The sequence below is a fragment of the Phacochoerus africanus genome, chromosome 12 (genome assembly GCF_016906955.1).
Source record: "Phacochoerus africanus isolate WHEZ1 chromosome 12, ROS_Pafr_v1, whole genome shotgun sequence".
In the NCBI taxonomy this organism is placed as follows: Eukaryota; Metazoa; Chordata; class Mammalia; order Artiodactyla; family Suidae; genus Phacochoerus; species Phacochoerus africanus.
In genome coordinates, this window is record NC_062555.1 from 1,033,892 (window position 1) to 1,058,969 (window position 25,078).

General features: G+C 36.9%; 2 pseudogenes; both read left to right on the top strand.

Moving 5' to 3' along the window:
• The first annotated feature begins 7,024 nt into the window (after positions 1-7,024).
• On the top strand, positions 7,025-8,306 carry LOC125112961 (olfactory receptor 4C11-like; annotated as a pseudogene).
• A 13,802-nt stretch (positions 8,307-22,108) lies between these two features.
• Positions 22,109-23,782, top strand: LOC125112962 (olfactory receptor 4C46-like; annotated as a pseudogene).
• Positions 23,783-25,078: the final 1,296 nt, after the last annotated feature.

The following is a 25,078-nucleotide window of genomic DNA, read 5'->3' on the forward strand; positions in this document are numbered from 1 at the left end:
CCTGGGAGACTAGAAAACAAAGCTGTCGCAGAGGAAGGGAACAATACTCTAGGGGTGGGGAAGTGGAAAGCCGCATCACAGGGAACCTGGAGAAGAGCCTGGTCTGCGCCCATGCTGGGGAGGGGAGAGAAGAAGGGGTGGGTCCCCAGAGAATACCCCCCATGCTACAGCAAGCTTACAGGCCCGCTAGCTAGCTGAAAGCTGTGCTTTCCAGGGCATCCCCTCCCCCCACCCCTGCCACCCCCTACCCTCTCACTGGACCTGGGGCTGCCTGCCATCCAGGAGGGCTGGCCTCAACAATTGCCTGAAGCCTGCACAGGCCTGCTTGCCCTTTGGAGGGGCTACACTTCCGCAGAGCAGCACCAAACACCACCAGCCCCCGAGAAAAGGCCTGCAGCCCAGAAAAGCTAGAACAAGCCTAGCCAGGCCGTGAATAGATCTGCCTAATTCTCAGACGGTTTTTCTGAGTCGGGCTTCCCCAGGGAGGAGCCTCTTGGGTCTCCAACGGCCCTGCTACCCGCCCAAGCCCCCGGGGTGCCCTAGTGGATCAGCTGCATAGGACTGCCAGCTCCAGGCAGGACCCCCTGCAGCCCAGAAAAGCTGCAACAAGCCTGGCTGAGTCCGGAAAAGATCTCAGATGGTTTTTCTGAGTCAGGCTGCCCCAGGGATGAGCCTCTTGGGTTTCCAGCGGCCCTGCTACCCACCCAAGCCCCCAGGGGGTGCCCTAGTGGATCAGCTGCATAGGACTGCCAGCTCCAGGCAGGACCCCCTACAGCCCTGAAAAGCTGCAACAAGCCTGGCCAAGCTGGGAAAAGATCTCAGACGGTCTTTCTGAGTCGGGCTGCCCTGGGGAGGAGCCTCTTGGGTTTCCAGTGGCCCTGCTACCTGCCCAAGCCCCCAGGGGGTGCCCCACTCCCACGGAATAGCTGCTCAGCACCACCAGCCCCCTGGAAGAGCCCCTGCAGCCCAGACAAGCTGCAACAAGCTCGGCCAGACTGTGAAAAGATCGGCCTACATTCGCAGGCCATCCTTCTGAGTTGGGCTGCCCTAGGGAAGAGCCTCTTAGGTTCTCAGTGACCCAGATAGCTGCTCCAGCCCCAAGGGGGTGCTGCACTCCTGAGTAACAGCTGTCCAATACTGCCAAACCCCTGCAAGTACCCCAAAGCCTAAAAACCACCAGAGCAAGATCTGCCTGACCGAGTGAAATCTGCTACCATCGTGGTGCAGACCTCCCAGTCCTGTCTGCCCTCAGGAAGCCCTCCTTTGCTTCAAAGAAACACTGTTAGCTCCATCAACACTCCACAAAAGCCACACTGCCTCAAAGAAGGTTGACCAACAACACCAGCCCTCAGGAAATATTCCACGGCAGTGACAAGGCAAACACTGCCCAGTCACAGAGAGTACAACTCCCTCAAGAGAAAGAAAACAACAAGCAAGATGAAGAAGCTGAGAAACCACCACCAGTCAAACCAACAGGAGAACTCACCTACAACAGTCAACAATGAAACAGATCTCTGCAGTCTGACAGACCTGGAGTTCAAAAGAGAAATAGTGAAAATACTGAAGGAATTAAGAGAAGATAGGAACAGTAATGCAGATACCCTCAGAAAGGAACTAGAAAATATAGGGAGGAGCCAAGAAAAACTAGAACATTCATTTGCAGAGATGCAAACTGAACTAAGGGCAGTAAAAACCAGAATGAATACTGCAGAAGAACAAATCAGTGATATGGAAGATAGAATAATGGAAATCACTCAATCCAGTCAACAGACAGAAAACCGAATCAAAAAACTGGAAAACAATATAAGAGACCTATGGGATGATATAAAGCGGGCCAATCTACACATAATAGGAATTCCAGGAGTAGAAAAAGATAAGGGGATGGAAAATATATTTGAATAAATTATTGATGGAAACTTCCCAAATCTAAAGGATACTGGGTTCAAGACACAAGAAGCACAGAGGGCCCCAAACAAACTGAACCCAAATAGATCCACAGCAAGACACATCATAATAAAAATGGCAAAAGTTAGTGATAAAGAGAGGATCCTAAAGGCAGCAAGAGAAAAGCAGAATGTTACCTACAAGGGAACCCAAATCAGCTGACTTCTCTACAGAAACACAACAGGCCAGGAGGGAATAGCAAGAGATATTTAAAGTGCTAAAAGGAAACAATATGCAACCTAGAATACTCTATCCAGCAAGAATATCATTTAAAATAGAAGGGGAAATAAAAATTTTTTCCAACAAACAAAAACTTAAAGAATACTGCAACACAAAACCCAGGTTAAAGGAAATATTGAAAGGGCTTCTCTAAACCAAAAAGAAAGGAAGGAAAGGGAAGAAAAAAGAAAAGAAAAAAAAAGAAGAAGAAGAGGAAGAACTAGGACTGAGGAAACCACAATCAGAGAGCAGTGACTCAAATAAGCCAGCATACAGATTTAATCATGAACATGCTTCAAACAAAATAAAATTAAAAAGAAAAAAATAAAGAAGAGTCATCAAAACCATAAAATGTGGGCAAGGGATGTTAGGAAGTAAATAACCCTTTTTGTTTGTTTGTATGCTTCTCTTCTTAATTTTAATATAGTAATGAAGTGTTTGAACTTACAGGATAGTCAGGCTAAAACACACAATTATGGGAAGGGGTTAGCATACTTAAAAAACAGGGCACCACAAGCCAAAAGCAAATATTGAATTTGAAAAAAAAATACACTCACGCAGATAATAACAGGAGACCATCCAACCAAAAAAAGAAAAAAAACAAAGAAAGGAAGAATGGAGAACCATAAATCAACTGGAACACGAGGTTCAAATGGCAATAAATAATCATCTATCAATTATCACCTTAAATGTCAATGGACTGAATGCCCCAATCAAAAGACACAGAGTGGCTGAGTGGATAAAAAGGCAAAAACCTTCAATATGCTGCCTACAAGAAACTCACCTTAGGACAAAGGATACATATAGATTGAAAGTGAAAGGGTGGGGAAAAATATTTCACGCCAATAGACATGACAGAAAAGCAGCAGTCGCAACGCTCATATCAGACAAAATAGACTTTAAAACAAAAGACATAAAGAAAGACAAAGAAGGACACTACTTAATGATTAAGGGATCCATCCGAGGAGAGGATGTTACTATCGTCAACATATATGCCCCAAATCCAGGAGCACCCAGATCCATACAACAAATCCTAACAGATATAAAGGGAGAAATTGATGAGAACATAATCATGGTAAGATACTTTAATACTCTGCTCACACCAATGGACAGATCCTCTAGACAGAAAACCAGTAAAGCAACAGAGATCCTAAAGGAAACAATAGAAAAGGTAGACTTCATTGATATCTTCAGGACACTACATCCAAAAAAATCAGAATACACATTCTTCTCAAATGCTCATGGAACATTCTCAAGAATCGACCACATATTGGGACACAAAGCTAACCTCAATAAATTTAGGAGCATAGACATTATCTCAAGTATCTTCTCTGACCACAATGCCATGAAATTAGAAATCAACCATGGGAAAAGGAAAGAGAAAAAACCTACTGCATGGAGACTAAACAACATGCTACTAAAAAACCAATGGGTCAATGAGGAAATCAAGAAGGAAATTAAAAACTACCTTGAAACAAATGATAATGAAGACACAACCGCTCAAAATCTATGGGATGCTGCGAAAGCAGTGCTCAGAGGGAAACTTATAGCAATACAGGCCTTTCTCAAAAAAGAAGAAAGATCCCAAATTGACAACTTAACCCTCCACCTAAATGAACAAAAAGAAGAACAAAAATGTCCTAAAGGCAGCAGAAGCAAAGAAAGTATAAAGATCAAAGAAGAAATCAATAAAATAGAGACTTGAAAAACAATAGAGAAAATTAATAAAGCCAAGAGCTGTTTCTTTGAAAAGGTGAACAAAATTGACAAACCCCTGGCCAGACTCACTAAAAAGAGGAGAGAAAGAACCCAAATAAACAAAATTATAAATGAAAAAGGAGAAATCACAATGTATACAGCAGAAATACAAAAAAACCATAAGAGAATACTATGAACAACTATATGGCAACAAGTTTGACAATCTGGAAGAAATGGACAATTTTCTAGAATCTTACAGCCTGCCAAAACTGAATCAAGTAGAAACAGACCAACTGAACAGACCGATCACTAGAAATGAAATTGAAGAGGTCATAAAATCACTCCCTACAAATAAAAGTCCCGGACCAGATGGCTTCACAGGTGAATTCTATCAAACATATAAAGAGGAATTGGTGCCCATCCTCCTTAAAGTCTTTCAAAAGTTTGAAGAAGAAGGAATACTCCCAAAGTCATTCTATGATGCCACCATCAACTCATTCCAAAACCAGACAGAGATACCACCAAAAAAGAAAACTATTGGCCAATATCTTTGATGAATTTAGATGCAAAAATTCTCAACAAAATCTTAGCCAACCGAATACAACAACATATCAAAAAAAATTATACACCATGACCAGGTCCACAAGGATGGTTCAACATACGCAAATCAATCAGCATCATACACCACATTAACAAAAAGAAAAAGTCAAAAATCATATGATCATCTCAATAGATGCAGAAAAAGAATTTGACGAAGTCCAACACCCATTAATGATCAAGATCCTCGCCAAAGTGGGTATAGAGGGAAACTTCCTGAATATAATCAAAGCCATTTATGATAAACCCACAGCAAATATAATCCTCAATGGGGAAAAACTGAAAGCCTTCTCACTCAAATCTGGAACAAGACAGGGATGCCCACTCTCACCACTGCTCTTCAATAAAGTTTTGGAAGTCCTAGCCACAGCAATTAGACAAACAAAAGAAATAAAAGGCATCCATATAGGAAGAGAAGAGATCAAACTGTCATTGTATGCAGATGACATGATACTATACATAGAAAACCCTAAGGACTCAACCCCAAAACTACTTGAACTGATTAATAAATTCAGCAAAGTAGCAGGATATAAGATTAACATTCAGAAGTCAGTTGCATTTCTGTATACCAGCAATGAAACATTAGAAAAGAAATACAAAAATACGATACCTTTTAAAATTGCACCTCACAAAATCAAATACCTCGGAATACACCTGACCAAGGAGGTAAAGGACCTCTATGCCGAGAACTATAAAACTTTAATCAATGAAATCAAAGAAGATGTAAAGAAATGGAAAGATATTCCATGTTCCTGGATTGGGAAAATCAATATTGTAAAAATGGCCATACTACTCAAAGCAATTTACAGATTCAATGCAATCCCTATCAAATTACCCAGGACATTTTTCACAGAACTACAACAAACAATCCAAACATTTATATGGAACAACAAAAGAGCCAGAATCACCAAAGCAATCCTGAGAAACAAAAACCAAGCAGGAGCCATAACTCTCCCAGACTTCAAGAAATACTACAAAGCCACCGTCATCAAAACAGTGTGGTACTCGTATCAAAACAGACAGACAGACCAATGGAACAGAATACAGAACCCGGAAATAAACCCTGACACCTATGGTCTATTAATCTTTGACAAGGGTGGCAAGAACATCAAATGGGAAAAAGAAAGTCTATTCAGCAAGCATTGCTGGGAAACCTGGACAGCTGCATGCAAAGCAATGAAACTAGAACACACCCTCACACCATGCACAAAAATAAACTCAAAATGGCTGAAAGACTTAAATATAAGACAGGACACCATCAAACTCCTAGAAGAGAACATAGGCAAAACCCTCTCTGACATCAACATCATGAACATTTTCTCAGGTGAGTCTCCCAAAGCTATATAAATTAGAGCAAAAATAAACCCATGGGACCTCATCAAACTGAAAAGCTTTTGCACATCAAAGGAAACCCAAAAGAAAACAAAAAGACACCTTACAGAATGGGAGAAAATAGTTTCAAATGATGCAACCGACAAGGCCTTAATCTCTAGAATATATAAACAACTTATACAACTCAGCAGCAAAAAAGCCAATCAATCAATGGAAAAATGGGCAAAAGACCTGAATAGACATTTCTCCAAAGAAGATATACAGATGGCCAGCAAACACATGAAAAAATGTTCAACATCGCTGATTATAAGAGAACTGCAAATCAAAACTACCATGAGATACCACCTCACACCAGTCAGAATGGCCATCATTCATAAGTCCACAAATAACAAGTGCTGGAGAGGCTGTGGAGAAAAGGGATCCCTCCTGCACTGTTTTTGGGAATGGAAACTGGTACAGCCACTATGAAGAACAGTTTGGAGATACCTTAGAAATCTATACATAGAACTTCCATATGACCCCACAATCCCACTCTTGGGCATCTATCCGGACAAAACTCTACTTAAAAGAGACACATGCACCTGCTTTTTCATTGCAGCACTATTCACAGTAGCCAGGACATGGAAACAACCTAAATGTCCATCGACAGATGATTGGATTCAGAAGAGGTGGTATATATACACAATGGAATACTACTCAGCCATAAAAAAGAATGACATAATGCCATTTGCAGCAACATGGATGGAACTAGAGAATCTCATACTGAGTGCAATGAGCCAGAAAGACAAAGACAAATACCATATGATATCACTTATAACTGGAATCTCATATCCAGCACAAATGAACATCTCCTCAGAAAAGAAAATCATAGACTTGGAGAAAAGACTTGTGGCTGCCTGATGGGAGGGGGAGGGAGTGGGAGGGATCGGGAGCTTGGGCTTATCAGACACAACTTAGAATAGATTTACAAGGAGATCCTGCTGAATAGCCTTGAGAAGTATTTCTAGATACTCATGTTGCAACAGAACAAAGGGTGGGGGAAAAAATGTAATTGTAATGTATACATGTAAGGATAACCTGACCCCCTTGCTGTACAGTGGGAAAATAAAAAAAAAATATTAAAAAAAAGAATATGTATTTGGCCTCCAACTTTATTATTCACTTCATGAGTACTTTTTTTCATTTCACCTTTGCAGATTTTTTTCTAACCAGTGCTTTCCACTCAAGTGAAATGATGCAGAAAAATAACAGTGTAAAGGAGTTTAGACTATTATGAATGACACAACCTCCTAAGAGGCAGAGAATGGTGTTTGCAACTTTCTTCACTTCTATGTGGGAACCGTGGTGGGCAATTTGCTTATTATTGTGACCATCAAGTCCAGCTGGACACTTGGGAGCCCCATGTACTTTTTCTGATTTTATTTGTCCATTGCTGGTAGCTGTTTGTCAATTTTCACAGCCCCTAGAGTAATTGTGGATTCTCTGTCTGCAAAGAAAATAATATCTGATAATGAGTGCCTGACTCAGGTATTTGCACTACATTTATTTGGGTGCGTGGAGTTCTCTGACCTTGTTCTCATGGCCATGGATGGCTACAGGGCCATCTGCAAGCCCCTATATTATGCAACCATCATGGGCTGCCAGGTGTGTGTCACCCTGATTGTTCCTGCATGGATAGGGCCTTTTATACATTTGATGGCTGAGGTTATCTTCGGCCTTGAGGTTGCCCTTCTGTGGATCCAATTTTTTTATTGTATTCAGTTGTTATTTCCCCAATACATTTTTTTTCTACTGTACAGCATGGTGACGAAGTCACACATACATGTATAATTCTTTTTTCTTGCATTATCTTGTTCCATTATAAGTGACTAGACATAGATCCCAGTGCTACATAGCAGGATCCCATTGCTAATCCATTCCAAAGGCAATAGTCTCCATCTATTAACCCCAAGCTCCCAATACATCCAAATCCATCCTCCTCACCCTTGGCAACCACAAGCCTATTCACCAAGTCCATGATTTTCTTTTCTGTGGAAAGGTTCACATGTGCTGTATATTAGATTCCAGATATAAGTGATATCATAATGGTATTTGTCTTTCTCCTCCCAATTTGATCACTATTGCTGTGATAGTCAGCCCTTGTTGAAAATTGACTGTAAGGATGTTTATGTGATGAAACTACACCATCAGGTGTTTAACAGTGGGGCCCTTTTTGCAAGCAGTTTTGTAATTCTGATGATCTGATATAATGTCATCTTGCATCCTCTGTGAAACCACAGTGCATAAGGGAGGAAAAATGCTCTCTCCACTTGCACTTCCCACATCATTGGAGTTGTATTATTTTTTGATCCATGTATATTCATATATTCCCCCCACCAAGCACATTTCCCATGGACAAAATGGTGGAAATATTTTATACTATTGGAACACCCTTCCTCAGCCCACTCATCTACACGTTGAGGAATGCAGAAGTGAAAAATGCCATGAGAAAATTATGGCATGTCAAGATAGCCTAAGAAAAATAAGATGTATTGTGGACATGACCTGATTATTTAATGATTCATATTTTAGTGCATCTGTAGAGATATCAAATATGAGAGTGTATGATTATTGTGGGATGAAACTTATAATCACATATAAGATTACGAGTTGTTTTTTTTGTTGTTGTTGTAGGACACAAGGAAGATGAATGCCAAGGCTCCTTGTTCCTCAAGTGGATCAATCTTAGTTCTAACCATGTTCTCCAATCAAAGTTTATCTTGAAATAAATTCAGTAAAACAACATGGGCTTTCTTGTTTTCACTTATTTTTTAATTTCTGGGACATTGCAAATTTCGTTGTCTACCTTGGTCTCTCAAAGTTGACATATGATGCATGAAGAGGGCCATATAGAAAAAAGGGAAGTGAAAAGTCATGACGCCATTATAAATTCATATATTCTACTGTTCTATAACACCAGCACACACATGGGGACACACAAATACTGTACACAATTATTTTTATTTCAGACCAATTAGTGAATGAAGGTAAGAGGTACAGATGAAGATAAAATAACCTAGCCTGCAAATGAAAAAATAAAGTTAAGATAATAGAGTAAGGCATTACATAGGGAAAGTTTTTATGTGGTTCAAAAGGACCTAGAGTCAAATCAAAACTGGGAAAAGTTATTTTTAAATATATTTTTTAAATAATGTGATATTCTTTGAATGCCTTCAGAAGTTATTCATCTAAAAGTGAAAGTGTGTTGAAGTTCCTGTCATGGCTCAGTGGTTAATGAAACTGTCTAGGAACCACAAGGTTGCAGGTTTGATCCCTGGCCTTGTTCAGTGGGTTAAGGATCTGGCATTGCCATGAGCTGTGGTGTAGGTTGCAGATGCAGCTCGGATCCCGTGTTCCTATGGCTCTGGCATAGACTGGCAGATACAGCTCTGATTGGATCCATAACCTGGGAACATCCATGTGCCATGGGACTGGCCCTAGAAAAGGCAAAAGTCAAAATAAATAAATAAAAGAGAAAGTGTGAATTCTATGTCTCTTTAATTTAATTAATTTAATTTAATTTAATTTAATTTTTTCTTTTAAGGGCTGCATCTACACCATATAGAAGTTCTCAGGCTAGAGGTCAAATTGGCGCTGTAGCTGAGGCTTATCCACAGCCACAGCAATGCCAGATCTGAGCTGCATCTGTGACCACAGATGCATAGGTCCTAAACCTAATGTGCAAAGCCAGGAATTTATCTCTCACCCTCATGGATACTAGTTGGGTTCTGAATCCACTGAGCTAAAACAGAAACTCCTTCCTTTCATTTAAGGATGAAATAAAGTGCCTGGTACACATTGAGTCATTTTTTGTTATCATACTTTAGTCTCAAAAAAAAATCCTGTGCCTCAATATTTGTATGTAAAATGGAAATGAAAATAACACCTATCTTACTGGCTTGTCTTTATATTTACACAAAGAGCTTTGAATAAACATAAAAACTTAGCATATGCTATCTATTTTCATCATAAAACATATTAAAGTGGTTAATGAAATTTATAAATTGTGATTAATCATGTTTACTAATAATAGTTTTATTTTATTCAGAGAATGCAATTTATAATTATAATTTAAGGTAAATTTTAATGGAATATGTATGTTCTGTATTTTAATAGCATTAAATAGAAAACTAAGAGAATGAAATAGAAAACTAAGAAAAGTTAGAAAACTAAGAGAATTTGTTACTGTTTAAGAAATAAATGAGAGCTTAGGGAACAGACTTCAGGTTTTTTTTCCATTTTGCATCATCAGCTTCAAATAAGAACTAATGTCTTGTTTTCTTTAGATACATGCCGAGGAGTGGAATTGCAGGATCATATGTAACTCTTTTAGTTTTTACAGAACCTCCATACTGTTCTCCATAGTGGTTGTACCAGCTTATATTCCCACCAACCGTTCAGGAGGGTTCCTTTTTCTTCACATCCTCTCCAGTATTTATTATTTATTATCTGTGGACATTTTGATGATGGTTATTCTGATTGGTGTGAGGTGATACCTAATGGTAGTTTTGATTTGCATTTCTCTAATAGTTAGTGGTGCTGAGCATTTTTTCAAGTGCTTTTTGGCCATCTCTATGTCTTCTTTGGAGAGATGCCTGTATAGATCTTCTACCCATTTTTAGTTTATTATTTTTAATAGGTATATCCCATTAATGAATTTTTATATTGTTGTTTGAGTGGATTGTATAGTTTGGAGATTAATCCCTTGTCAGTTGCATCCTTTCCAAATATTTTCTCCCATTCTGTGTGTTGCACTTTCATTCTATTTCTGGTTATCTTTTCTTTTTAAAAACTTTTAAGTTTAATTGTGTTCTTTTTGATGTCAGTCATTTTGACAGGTTGAGGAAATATCTTATTTTGAAATTAACTTGCGTATATTGGATAATTAGTGGTGTTCTGCATCTTTTAATATGTCTGTTGGCAATCTGCCTGTCCTCTTTGGAAAAATGTTCATATAGGTCTTTGGCCCATTGTTTTTTTTAGTGGGATTGCTTGTTTTTTTTCAAAGTTGAGTTGTATGAGCTGTTTATATATTTTGGATATTACACCCTTAAGGGTCATATCAATTGTGAATATTTTCTATCAATTAGTATGTTGCATTTTTATATTGTTGATGGTTTCATCTCATGTGTAAAAGATTTTATGTTCATTTTAGTTTTTTTATTTTTTTCCTTTTATGGCCACACCCATGGCATTTGGAAGTTCCCAGGCTAGGGGTTGAATTTGAGCTGCAGCTGCTGGGATACACCACAAGCACAGCACTTTGGGATCTGAGCTACATCTGTAACCTATACCACAGCTAATGGCAATGCCAAATTCTTAGTCCACTGAGTGAGGCCAGGGATCAAACTTTCATTCTCATAGAAATTAGTCAGTTACATTACTTCTGAACCACAATGGGAAATCCAAAGCTTTTAAGTTTATATCCCACATTTATTTTTGCTTTTATTTCATTTTCATTAGCAGAATGATACAAAAAATATTGCTAGGATTTATGTCAAAAAATGTTCTCTTATATTTCCCTCTGGGAATTTTCCTCTTACACCTAGTTCTTTAACTCATTTTCAGTTTATTTTTGTATATGGTATTAGATAATTTTCTGGTTTCATTCTTTTGCATGTAGCTATCCAGTTTTCTCATTACCACTTTTTTATTTTTTTTTGTCTTTTTAGGGATGCACCCATCGCATTTGGAGGTTCCAAGATTAGGGGTGGAATTGGAGCTACAGCTGCCAGCCTACAACACAGCCACAAAAACACTGGATCTGAGCAGCATCTGCAAATTACACCACAGCTCAGGGCAATGTTGGCTCCTTAACCCACTGAGCAAGACCAGTGATCAAACCTGCATCCTCATGGATACTAGTCAAATGCATTTCCATTGAGCCATGATGGGAACTACACCACTTTTTGAAGAGACTGTTTTTTCTCCCTTCTCTATTCCTTTTTTTCCCTTTATGTTGTTTTAATCATCTTGTTTGTTGTTGTTATTATTGTTTTAGGGCCACACACGTGGCGTATGGAGGTTTCCAGGCTAAGGGTAAAATTGGAGCTAAAGCTGCTGGCTTACACAACAGACACAGCCATGCCAGATCTGAGCCAAGTCTGTGACCTATACCACAGCTCACAGCAATGCCAAATCCTTAACCCACTGACTGGGAACAAGATGAAACCTGCATGCACATGGATACTACTTGGGTTCATTACCACTGAGCCACAACAGTAACTCCCAGATTGTTTTACTTTCATTTAATTTTTATTTTATATTGGAGTATAGTTGACTTACAATATTGTGTTAGTTTCAGGTATAGAGTGAAGTGATTCAGTTATATATATAAATATATATACATACATTTATATATTCCTTTGCAGTTTATTCTATGATATCGGTTATTATAGAATATTGAGTAGAGTTTCTTGTACTTTGCAGATGATCCTTGTTGTTTGTACTTTTTTTTTCTTTTTTTAATGGCATCACAGAATATGGAATTTCCCAGGCCAGAATTGAATCTGTGCCACAGCTGTGACCTATACTACAGCTGCAGCAATACCAGATCCTTTAACCTATTGTACCAGACCAGGGATCAAACCTGAACTTCTTCAGAGACCCAAGCTACTACAGTCAAATTCTTAGTGCACTTCACCACAGCAGGAATGCCTATCAATTTTATATATAGTAGTGTTTTATATATAGTGGGAGTTAATCTCAAACTCCTAATTTATCCCTCCCCCTACCTTTTCACTTCACTAACCATAAATCTGACTCTGTTTTTCTTTTGTAAATAAGTTACATTTTATTCTTTTTCTAAGATTCTACACACAACTAATATCATATGATATTTGTCTTTTTCTTACTTCACTTAGTATGATAATTTATAAGCTCATCCATGTTGTAGCAAATGGCATTATTTCATTCTTTTTTTTTACCTTTTAAATATATTTCCACTTTATTTTTTATTTTATTTTTTTATTTTTATTTTCCCACTGTACAGCAAGGGGGTCAGGTTATCCTTACATGTATACATTACAATTACATTTGTTTCCCCACCCTTTGTTCTGTTGCAACATGAGTATCTAGAAATAGTTCTCAAGGCTATTCAGCAGGATCTCCTTGTAAATCTATTCTAAGTTGTGTCTGATAAGCCCAAGCTCCCGATCCCTCCCACTCCCTCCCCCTCCCATCAGGCAGCCACAAGTCTTTTCTCCAAGTCCATGATTCTCTTTTCTGAGGAGATGTTCATTTGTGTTGGATATTAGATTCCAGTTATTTCATTCCTTTTATGGCTGAGTAATACTCAATTGCATTTATGTACAACATTTATTTACTGATTCTTCCATATGGACACTTAGGTTACCACTACATCTTGGTTATTGTGAATAATGCTGCAACAAGCACTGGGCTGCATGCATCTTTTTGAATCAGGGTTTTTTCTGGAACTATGTCCTACACACACACACACACACACACACACACACACACACACACATACACACACATGCAGAGAGAGAGAGAGAGAGAGATTTAGGAGAACAGACTAATGATATGAGGAATGGAAATATTTCATATTGCTGTTAGTAATGTAAAGTTGTACATGTATTTTAAACACTTTTTTGACAATATACACTTAGTCATGGCTTATGATCTGGTAATTTACTTTTAGCTAGTGATCTACAATACCACAAATTTAAGTGACTTGTTCCAATGCATCATAAATTATAGATGTAGATACAGATTTTATATGGTCTTAAAATAATGTAAAAGTAGAATGAACATATGGACCACACAATTAGAGCACCTGATCTTGTTTTCAATAAATGTCAAAGCAAAGATGAGCAAATTAATCTCAAAGGTGGATAAATAAATTGCATTTGGGATTAATTAGATGATATAGAGATTATATACACATTTCAGAGTCAGAAACAAAAATTCTAAGGCATTATAAAAAATCTAAAGTACCAGAAATCTCTCTACAATGAGTATTTTGTTTGGAGGAAGGCAAATTATACTCAGAGGTTGAGATTTTCTTTGTCAATATTTTATTTAACACAGATTTAGTATGGGAACTATAATACACTTATAAGCCAATAGAATGCAGGTAATGTCTCTTAATAAGCTAATAAAAATATACTCCAAACAAATTATATATTGATTATACTGATGTTTGTAGACAAAGAATGCCACCTGCCATTTCAATAAACAAAGGATGTTGTGGGAAAGCACTCAGCCACTGTAGCAGTTGTTGGTACACCCTGGGGTAATTCGAGATGGGGAAAAATGGGATACCGGCTCTAGATGTTTGAAATGCATATCAAAGGATGATTTCAGTAACCTCAGACTGTTGCATCATTCCACATATTTAAAAAATCACTAAAATTATTAACTTATTACTGGTAGTAATCTTTTAATTTTGACTACATAGTTAATTTTTTTCCAGATAAAACTCCTATATATCTTGGATCCTTCCTTGTCTCTTTGGAACAGTCCTCTAGAGCTATCTGAGTGTCTGGCATCTTAGGCTATAGTCCTCAAGGCCACTGAATAATTCATAATTCTCAATTTTAAATGTGCAGTTTCATTTTTTGTCCGGACAACTGTTTTGGTGACCAAGAAAGGGGCTCAGAGCAGACGCCTCTCCTTTTCATGAACTCTCTGTGTACCTAGACCTTGATTCCAGCAGAGGCTTATTGGGCCCATCCTGCACCTCTGTGTGTTCAGCTCCTCAGTTTGGGTCAGTCTCTCCCAGGACTTGGATCACCTGTTACTGGCTGGTGTTTATGAGGTTTTTTAGTTTGTTTGTTTGGTGGCATTAACTCATCTCTGGAGGAATATGTTTTCCTTGAAGCCTAGTTTAAAAAGAGGTAGCTGGTTTATATTCATTTGAAAGATACTGGGAATAATTTGCTCAATGTGTAGGGCTGGACTTGGTAATTAGGTGGCCTGCCATTTTTCATTGAACTGGCTATTTTGGTAGAATTTGTCAGAATAAAAGTGAAGCTCTCTCATGAGTGCTTTCAGCTCTGAAGAAGGGACATTTGAAGGCTGCTAACAGCTTTCTTAGACTTGTGAGGAACTTGAGAATGGTAGAGGCAAGACCTCATACATTTCAGGAGTCCAACAGTGAAACCCAACCTTTTTAATGAGGCATGTGCTCAGCCAGCGACACACAGAAGAGCTGGCTACTCCATGATCTGATCATCCAATGTAGTCTTAGACTACTGAAGGGTAAAAAATAAGACACCTTAGAAAGTTAATTCCAGGGTGACTCCTAAAGGAATGAAGCTCACAAACTGCACTTGGCCCATCACAACATCTTGACAAACAGACCTCAGAATGGGGAACAAATATCTCAAAATAAAATAGAAAGGAAGGACAGAATGCCAATTTTCAACTAACACTAAAGCCAGGTCCATGTGCACTACATATGAAATTTATACTTGCAAATATTTGCTTGATTGTGGAAACTATACTATAGGAGCTCTAATACTAAAGTGGCCAAACAAGCGTTCCTTTAGCATTCCAAAACTAGTGTGTGTTTGTGTATGTGTGTGTGTGTGTGTGTGTATAGCTAGAGAAAGTCAGCCATAAAATCAGACTGAACAGAATGCTTGTTTTGGTTGGTATTTAGAAACTTCTAACAGAATAAATGATAAAGTAACTACTTTGTAAAAAAACTAGCAAAAAATTTGAAATGGTGTGGGAGTTTTAAAATGCTGCTCGTGTTAAGCCTATCTCTTCCTCTGTTCCTCCTTTATATCCTCTATTATCTGAACTGCCTAAAACAGATACTCTCCCTTTCTCTCTTCATCACACCCAAATCTTGCTGCACACCTTCCTTAATTAAAGGGAGACATAAAATCAGAAATAATAGCTCTTTTTAAGGAGAAACCTATTACTAGAAGAGGGAAACTCTTCTTCCCTGCTAATATGCACACCTTGGACTCCAGTAAAATGTAGAGCTTTAGCTAAGGAGCTTACTGATCCTAATCAACACCTACTTGTATTTTCTAAGGAATTTGAGTGTACCATCCAAACCTATGAGCATAGATATTCAGATCTAGGTCATTTAGAACAGCTATTAGTTTCTCAATGTAAAGCAAAAGAACAAATAGTGAAAGAAGGATGGAGAAACCCCTTAAATTATTTGGATCTACACAGACCACAGACTCAAGCTGAATTCAATGAATTAGCACATAAATTACTCAGACTTATCCTGGAATTCTTTCCAGAAACTGTAGACTGGACAAATATTCAGTACTGCAAACAAATACAAGATTGATCAATTCTGAATTATGATGAGATGTTCAAGAAAATTTAAATAATAATCTGGCATAATACTCAAATTACTGTCTTCCACTAACATCGTCATTTTCTTAGCTCTGTCCTTTTAGAAGGCAAATATTAGGGATTGGCTACTCAAATTAAAAGACACAATTTAGGTTGGTTCTTATTATGGAAAATGTCCTTCATCACAGTCGTCTGTCATCTTTCAAAAACCATCACAAAGGAGAGAGATTCATCTATAAACATGAAAAAACTTCAATTGAGCCAATTAAGTAATCAGGATCAGTTCAATCAATGACTGATAAAGGAACCTAGCATTTGTTTTACTGTAAGAAAAATTAGGTCATTATGTCATCAGATAAGGAATTGAAAAAAATGAAAAAAAAAATTTTTTTGCCCTGGATTTCATACCAGAATATCAAGCTAAACAAGAATAGGCAAGGCTCTAGGAGAACAGTGTGAAACTCCTCTTATCCTTATAATACCTTGGGAGAAGTAGAAATGAAAATTCAAAGAGAATTAAAGCCCCAGTAGATATAGGAGCCACATTTTCTGTCTCAAACCCTATCAAAATCAATGAAGTATTAATCTCCCTCAGAGTAATACTTCATTGCAAATGGTATATATTTCTAATGTACCTATTTAGGCACTAAACTAATAACAATCAAATAACCATTGCCTTTCCATTTCAGCCTCTCAGTCAATTTACTGACATATTTATTGTTAAAGTTTCAAGGAACAGCTCCAGAAAACAAACAAACAAACAAACAACAAAAAACACCTGGACTGAGAAAGCCAGAAGATTCAGCTCCAACAAAGCGCTGTGGAAAGGCCCAAATGGAAGCCTATCCTTCCATTTGGAGCTTGATACTTTATTTTGCAATATGTTTATGGGTTAACATTTAAAATCATATAGGATGGAATAATGAATAAAACATACTTTATGAAGCCTTATTTTACAATAGCTTAGAAGTATATATTAAGATGCACTACTTGTCCAAATTATAATCTGTGGAAAAAAAGTTCTCATGGAAACTTTCCAACACACACAGGTCATTTTGAAATTTTTCAGATTGATTTTACACAAATGCCACCATCTCATGGTTATCAATACAATTTTGTTATAATTTGTATGTTTTCACATTGGGTTGAGATATTCCCATGCTGAAAGTCCACACTGAAATCAGTAGGGAGATTGATTTAGAGTGATTCTCATTGGAACATAGAACTACATAGTGATAGAGGAATTTGTTTTACTGGAGAATTTATTTTATTTGTAATATTTGGCTGATTGTGCAGCATTCCCGTTGTGCTTATTACCCCAGGAGCAAATAGAAAAAGTAAAACTCAATACACTAAAATTAATGGTGCTTATTTTTTACCCTAGTCTAAGGTCTTTTCTTTGTTCCTTCTCAATCCCCAACACTTTTAGCTAACATAATTTGTCTTCCATTGAAATATCATGGAGATACTGAGATTGGATGAAGGATTATATGGACCTATATTATTAAAGGGGGATAAATCACATCACTTCCAGGGTTTAATTGAATAGTTACTAGGACATTTATCTTATTTCCAAAGCTTATTACTGTAATTTATCTTTAAATGAAGACCAGTGCCCTATGACTTAATACTAGGAGGCAGTGAATCTGGAAAAGGCAACACTTAAAAGACCTTTAAACCTAAGTGGAAGGGTCCTTATCAGGTTCTTTATCTAGCTCATGTGCAGCAATACAAAGGGAATTGACTCTTGGAATTTTATATCCCACCTAAATAGGGCCTCTGCACTGAACAAGGTTATAGATAAAATTGCTGACCTCAAGTTATCCTTAAACTGATGCTCTAACAGAAAAGAAAAACCCATAACAGGATGGAAGAAGATGACATCAGAAGTAGAGAGTTAGCCCAAGTTTCCAGACATGACCTATATGATTATTTACAACATTTTCTTGACTGTTTGTTCTTTTGCCCAATGGACAAAGATATCTGTATTTCATTTGTATAATAATTTAGCAGCTTTTTTTGCACTTTCAGTAGGATGGGAAGATGTAATTACCCATATCTAGGCCTTGACAGAATTCACATAAACATCCTTAAATGACAGATCTAGGTTATTAAGGTACTGAATTCTGAGGTCTCTATGATGAGAAGACCTGTGTTACAAAATTGTATGGCTCTCAATATCCTTAGAGAATCTCAAAGGAGCATCTTTGCTATAATCCACACTGAATATTGTGTTTTCATTTTATAAAAATCCTACAATACAAAACATTTATTGATCCCCACAATAAATCAGATTCCTGGATTAAGAGATTTACTTCCTAGCTTTGCTGATCTTTGGGGAGTTCAGTTGGCTCTGGAAGCTTACAGCATAAAACTCTACTCATGACTTTATTAATGTTACTAGCTGTTATCACTGTTATTCTGTAAGATTATCATCTCTGGCATTACTCAATATGTAACGATGCCTCCAATAAATTTGAGGATGGAAAATATATTGAGCCATTTGATCACATAAATCTACATAGAACAATTATCATAATGCAACTCTAGACATAGGAAGAAGCAAGAATGGAAAATATTTCCTAGAGCATAACAGACTAAGATAGGAAATTCAGAGAAATTTAGATTATTAACAGAGACTGACCCACAACACTACTCTATTCACAAAAACAAATCCAAAATGAGTTAGAGAACTAGATGTTAAATGTACATCTATAAAAATTCTACAATAAACATTTGAATGTTTATGTAGATCAGTATTTATTACATTAGACTCAGCATGAAACATAAGAGTAAAAAATTGAAACCTGTTATGCTCCCTTGCTGATAGATATCACCATTTAAAAAAATTAAAAGGAAATCCAAGGCCAAAAAATATAAATATATAACACAAAAATACATATATTATATATACTTAAATTTATACATAATATTTATTACATAGCATATATATGATGAAATATGTATAACTTGAGTACATAAATATCATTTACTAAATAGTAATAAGGAATTCAAAACTCTTTTTTTAATACTTTTTTTTTATTTCACATCCATGCCTGTGGCATATGGAAGTTCCCAGGTGAAAGGTCAATTCAGAGCTCTAGCTGCTGGCCTATGACACAGCCACAACAATGCTATATCAAAGCAGTATTTGAGACCTAAGTCACAGCTTACTTAGAGCAATGCCAGATCCTTAACCCACTGAGCAAGACCAGGAATTGAATCTGCATCCTCATGGACATTGTGTTGGGTTGTTAACCCACTGAATTACAATGGGAACTACAGAACTCTTATTTTTAAATGTTACACAGAACATGAAAGGAAACTCCCTCCCACCCAAAATACACCAACAACAATACTTTAAATAGTGCTCAACATCTTTAGTCATCAAGGAAAGAAACCCTAAAACTTCAATAATCTATCACTGCATACCTCCTACAATGATTAATAGTAATATAAATAATATAGGAGTTCCCAATGTGTCTCATTGGAGATGAACCTGACTAGTATCCATGAGGACAGAGGTTCAATCCCTGGACTCACTCAGTGGGTTAAGGATCTGCCATTGCCATGAGCTGTGGTGTAGGTTGCAGACATGGCTCATACCTGGCATTGCTGTGGCTGTGGCATAGGCTGGTGGCTACAGCTCCAATTTAACCACTAGCCTGTGGATGTCCATATGTTGTGGGTGAGGCTCTAAAATAAATAAGTAAATGAATAAATAAATAAATAATACAAAGTGACCAGAATGTAGAACTTTACTTGCATTTAATTTTAGAATGAGATTTTTGTGTTCAGATATCTCTCCACATGTTTAATGTCACCAAATATACTATACTGACCATTAAAAGAGTACCAGATATAACTTACTGAGAACATTTTAGAATTTCCCTTTTCTTCCATAGGCCTCTGATGAATGTGAAAAACAGGTAATAAATTTGAGTACTTTGAAATCACTGTCATTAATTTTACCCAATCACTGTTCTAGCTCTCAAGCAATGAACACTAGGTTTCCAGAATGAGTGTTTAGTATTGATAAGAAGATAGACATTCTCTCTTTGACATGAGTACACAGGTTAACTACATCACAGATCTTCACACTGGAAGTATGCCATCCTTGCTATTCACAGGACACTGAAGTTAGATACTCAGATTCATATAGAGGAAAGAGACTGACATGTTTTATTCCCAAGTGCAGGGAATACAATTCCCAACATAAGAATATGTGTTTTTCCAACATGTCTATCCAGAAAACCTGCTTCTAAGACAAAGCCTTTCCATCAAAGAAGATAATTAATTCCTAGGAGAAAATAGCAGCTGTAAGACAAAGTTCTTAAGCCTTTATGGAAGTCTCTTTAAATATCTATGCACTGCATGTGAAAATATCTTTTTCTGTTGTTTGTTTGTTTACACATCCAGAGTAGAATGCATCAAGGATGGAATGACCCACTTGGATGCATTTCTACCATACATACGACCTCCTGCCTATGGGGCCAGAGCCATCTACAGAAGATCATATGTCCACAGTGTTTGAAATGAATCCATTCTAAATTAAACATCCAGGATTTATTTGAAAACCACTTGAAGCTTTAGGCTAAAGGGAAATATTTAGACAGTGAGGCTTCCGTATCTATTGTTGATATGATATTGAATTATCTGAAGGGTCTCTTTCCTATTGCATCATATCTTCTATACTGAAAGGGATTTATCTCCAAAGAAAGTCATTTTGAAGATGGAATTATTTTGAACACTTTCAAATATCATTAATATCACCGAAGGCCAGGAGGTAAGTTTTTCAATAGTGCTGATGCTTGTTAAAGATTATTACTTTATGTATATAATAACCATGATTTTCAACACTTTTCAAATAGACTGGTAGTGCATTTCATCTCCCCCATTCTTCAAGTTAATAAGTATCATTGAACCAATATAACATAGAGATCAGGAAATTTGTATGATCCAGCTCTCTAACACAAGATATCATTCTTTTGCCAAAAGACACATTTTAAACAATTAAGACTAATCATGAGAATTTAAATAAAATTTAAATACACTTCACACACAAAAATATATACATGTTAATATTAAGTGATATAAATCATAGCCTTTTTAGTCCAACATGAAAATCTTTTCCTGGGATCCACACTTATCTATAATATGGGACTCCTGTAGCTTCTTTGAAAGTAAAATTGTAGATGATTCTTCCACAGTTTATTGCATGGTTAAATGTTTTTCTGTGTTGTTGCTGAAAGTGTCAGTTCTTCCTACTCCTACATGCATAGAGACTCATATAAATGAGTGAAGAGTCTTTGTCTACAGCAGTGTAGTGGCTATGTTTATATGTTTCTTCCAATAATACTCATAATAGCCTGAGTGGACAAAATTATTCTCACTTGATATTAGAGGAAACAAGGTTGTAAGGTGCCAAGAAATGTATCTCAGATGAAGAAGTTGAGAGTGGGGAAAGGCAATTTTATGATCTGATTTTTTTATGATTCTCAAATATGCTGAACCAGTGGGATCATCATTTCAACACTTTTCAGAAGAGTCTGTGGATTCATACTTTGTAGGAAAACTGGCGAGGAAAGATACTAGAGTGAGGGAGATAAAAAATTAATATAGACCTTCAATGAGAGCAGTACCACATAGTTATTCAAAATTGGAAATTGCCATATGTTGTACTGTGTGTATATTTTTGAGTCAGTGTTTACGTGTGTTTATATGTCTGTCAATGAAATTGATTCATACATACTTGCCTCTGAAATACTATTAAGCAACCATAATTTTTATGGTCATATAAAAAGGAGTTGACGAGTTAAATAGTGTTTATTTTAACCTAACAACATAGGACAGAGTTTAAGAGTTTAAAGTAAAATAAAGATAAGATGTATAATTTTAACTAATCCTATATCTTCCCTTTATTAGCTTCTTGATTTTGTTAATATCCTTAAGTTCACTCTGCTTCTACTCCCTAGTGTGTAAAACAAGTGCAAAAATGAAAGTGGTAATCATCTCCTAGGTTTAAAATGAGGAATAACCAAATGTCTGAGAAAAAAAAAAAAAACAGAATGCAGTTAGTATTCAACAAGTTAATTAAAACTAATTTCATTGAAGTATAGTTGATTTAAATTAAGTTTTAGTTAATATTATTATATGTGTTACTATTAACATTAGTCTCCAAAATTCTTTACTGTGGTCAACATGGATGAAATAACACCATGCACAGATTTCCATTATGCCATGTCCATAACAATCAATTGTTAAAAGCATATTTATCAACTATTATAAAGTTACTGGGTGGAAGAAACATCTTCATTTTCACCACTTTACCATTACCAATGTCTTGTTTCATTTAACTACATTGATAAAGTTAATCATATGGCTTCTGTTCCCCTACTGAACCTCAGCCCACTTCATCCAATTCACACAAAACTCTTCCATAGATTTATACAAAAGATTATCTCTCTCTCAAATACTTGTTATCCTTACACTCACATTATCCTTTTCTTACATTTATATTCTCATATTTACACTCCTATTCACATTTTCTCATACACTCACAATTGAACAATCTTCAAGAGATCAGACCATTTGTTTTATCTCAAGGAAAATCTTAAAAAAATTTAGAATCCAGTAGAATATAGACATTTTGTATATATTAGATGGAAAGGCTTAATAAATCAAAGGTTGAGCTAAAAAAAGCACTTTTTTCAGGTAATGTGGTTAATAAGAACATGAACTATATGGAGACTAGGAACAATGTTACTGAGTTCATTCTACTGGGACTCACACAGAATCCAAAGATGCAGAAAGTCATATATTTGCTGTGTTCTTGGTCATCTACACTGTCTCTATGGGAGGAAATATGCTCACCATGGTCACCATCACTACCAGCCCATTAATGTGTTCCCCCATGTATTATTTCCTGGCTCTTCACTTTCATTGATGCTTGCTATTCCTGTGTCAATACTCCTAAACAGATTGTAGACTCTCTCTATGAAAAGAAAACAAGCACTTTCAATGGATGCGTGATCCAAATATTTTGGGAACATTTCTTAGGAGGTGTTGATGTCATCCTGCTCAATGTGATGGCCTATGACCACTATGTGGCTATCTGTAAGCCCTTGCATTATGCAACCATCGTTGGTGCCTGTGTGGCCTGTTATTAGGAGTTTCTTGGATAGGAGGCTTTCTTCATGGATTCATACAGATATTCTTCATCTTTGGATTACCCTTCTGTGGTACTAATGTCATAGATCCCTTTATGTGTGATCTGAATCCTTTGCTCAATCTTGCCTGCACTGATTCACATACTCTAGGGCTCTTTGTTGCTGACAAGAGTGGATTTATCTGCCTGATAAACTTCCTTCTCTTGGACAGCTCCTAGGGGTTCATCCTTCACTCTCTATGGACCCAAAGCTTGGAGCCTAGAGACAAAGCCCTCTCTGCTTGTGTCTCCAACATCACAGCAGTTGTCCTATTCTTGGTGCCCTGAATATTTGTATACTTGTAACCATCAGCTACTTTACCTATTGATAAGGCAGTTGCTGTATTCTACACTATGATAACTCCTATGTTAAATCCCTTAACCCATACCTTTAGAAATGCCCAGATGAAAATTGCTATTAGGAAATTCTATAGTGGTAAATATATTTCAAGTCAAAGATAAATGTGCCTAGAGCACAAATTTGATTAAAGAGAGAAAAGGGTCATAATGAAATTTATGCTAATCTTAGAAAATAATACCTATGTGATAAAAAAATCCTGCAAAGAACAGATTCTGTAAGAAGGGGATTTGAAATGGGTGAAAGAAAATAGGGCAAGGGGGGACTATATCAGGACTATTCTTTAAATATTTGGAAAATTCTATCAAATTGGGGCTCTACTAACACTAAATTCATCAATTTATATGGATTCAAATTTTTTATTCTAATAAAATGACATAAAGGCAATAAACAAATACACCAGTGTTTAGTAATAATCTCTGTAACAATCCAAAAAGGTGGGTATGAACAGCTGTTATCACCCTTAACAGCTGAGGCAAGAAACAGAAATGAGTAAGTTCCAAAGCAGAAATATTGAAGAATGAATAATTAGAATATAACTGATCACTCAGACTATTATCTTAACTGCTATAACACACTATCAGGAAATGATGACAAAAGGAAACATAATTAGAATAGTCACTATTCATATAAATGGACTATGGGACTGTGCTGGACTTTATATATACACACACGGACACACACACACACATATATAGACATATATATTTAATAAATAATGTAACTTATTACATGTGTATCATCATATGATTGTTGCAAGACATGTTTCCTTGAAAACTCCATCTTGTCCTTCTTTACTTTATCCCATCTTCTTGCCTTACTTTATCCCATCTTCCTTCTTGGAGAAACAGTCACAGTGCTGGTAAATGACTTAAGCTTAAGAGCAAAGACCTAAAGGCATAAGTGACTTAAGCTTAAGAACTGTTATATGCCTAGAGGTCAGAGTAAGAGCTTAACCCTTTACCACCTAAGTGGCTTTCTAAATAGTAAAAGAACTTATATAATAGTAAACAAACCCTGTATCAACCACCCATAGCGACTCCTCACTTGATCTCAGAATAAAAGCAGTGTGGTTTCTTGAGGCAGGGCGCTCTTGGTCCCTGAGACCTTGAGTTCCCTGGCTCCCACCTTTACTTAAGATAAATGTCTCTGTGTCTTGTTTTGTGTTAACTATTTTTCCTTAAGTTCCACAGCACCCCTGTTCTTCAGCCCCATCCTGCTGAGCTGGCCCCGGCAAGTGGCGCCCAACGTGGGGCAGGCTCACAAACAGGAAGGCACGAGGAAGGAAGGATCGCGACTACAGGGGAAATTTTATTCACTGGAAGTGCTGTGGAGCCCTGAGGAGAGAGGAATTTTGTGTGGCCACGCTAAAGAAATCCTGCAGATAAGTTCCCTCTCTC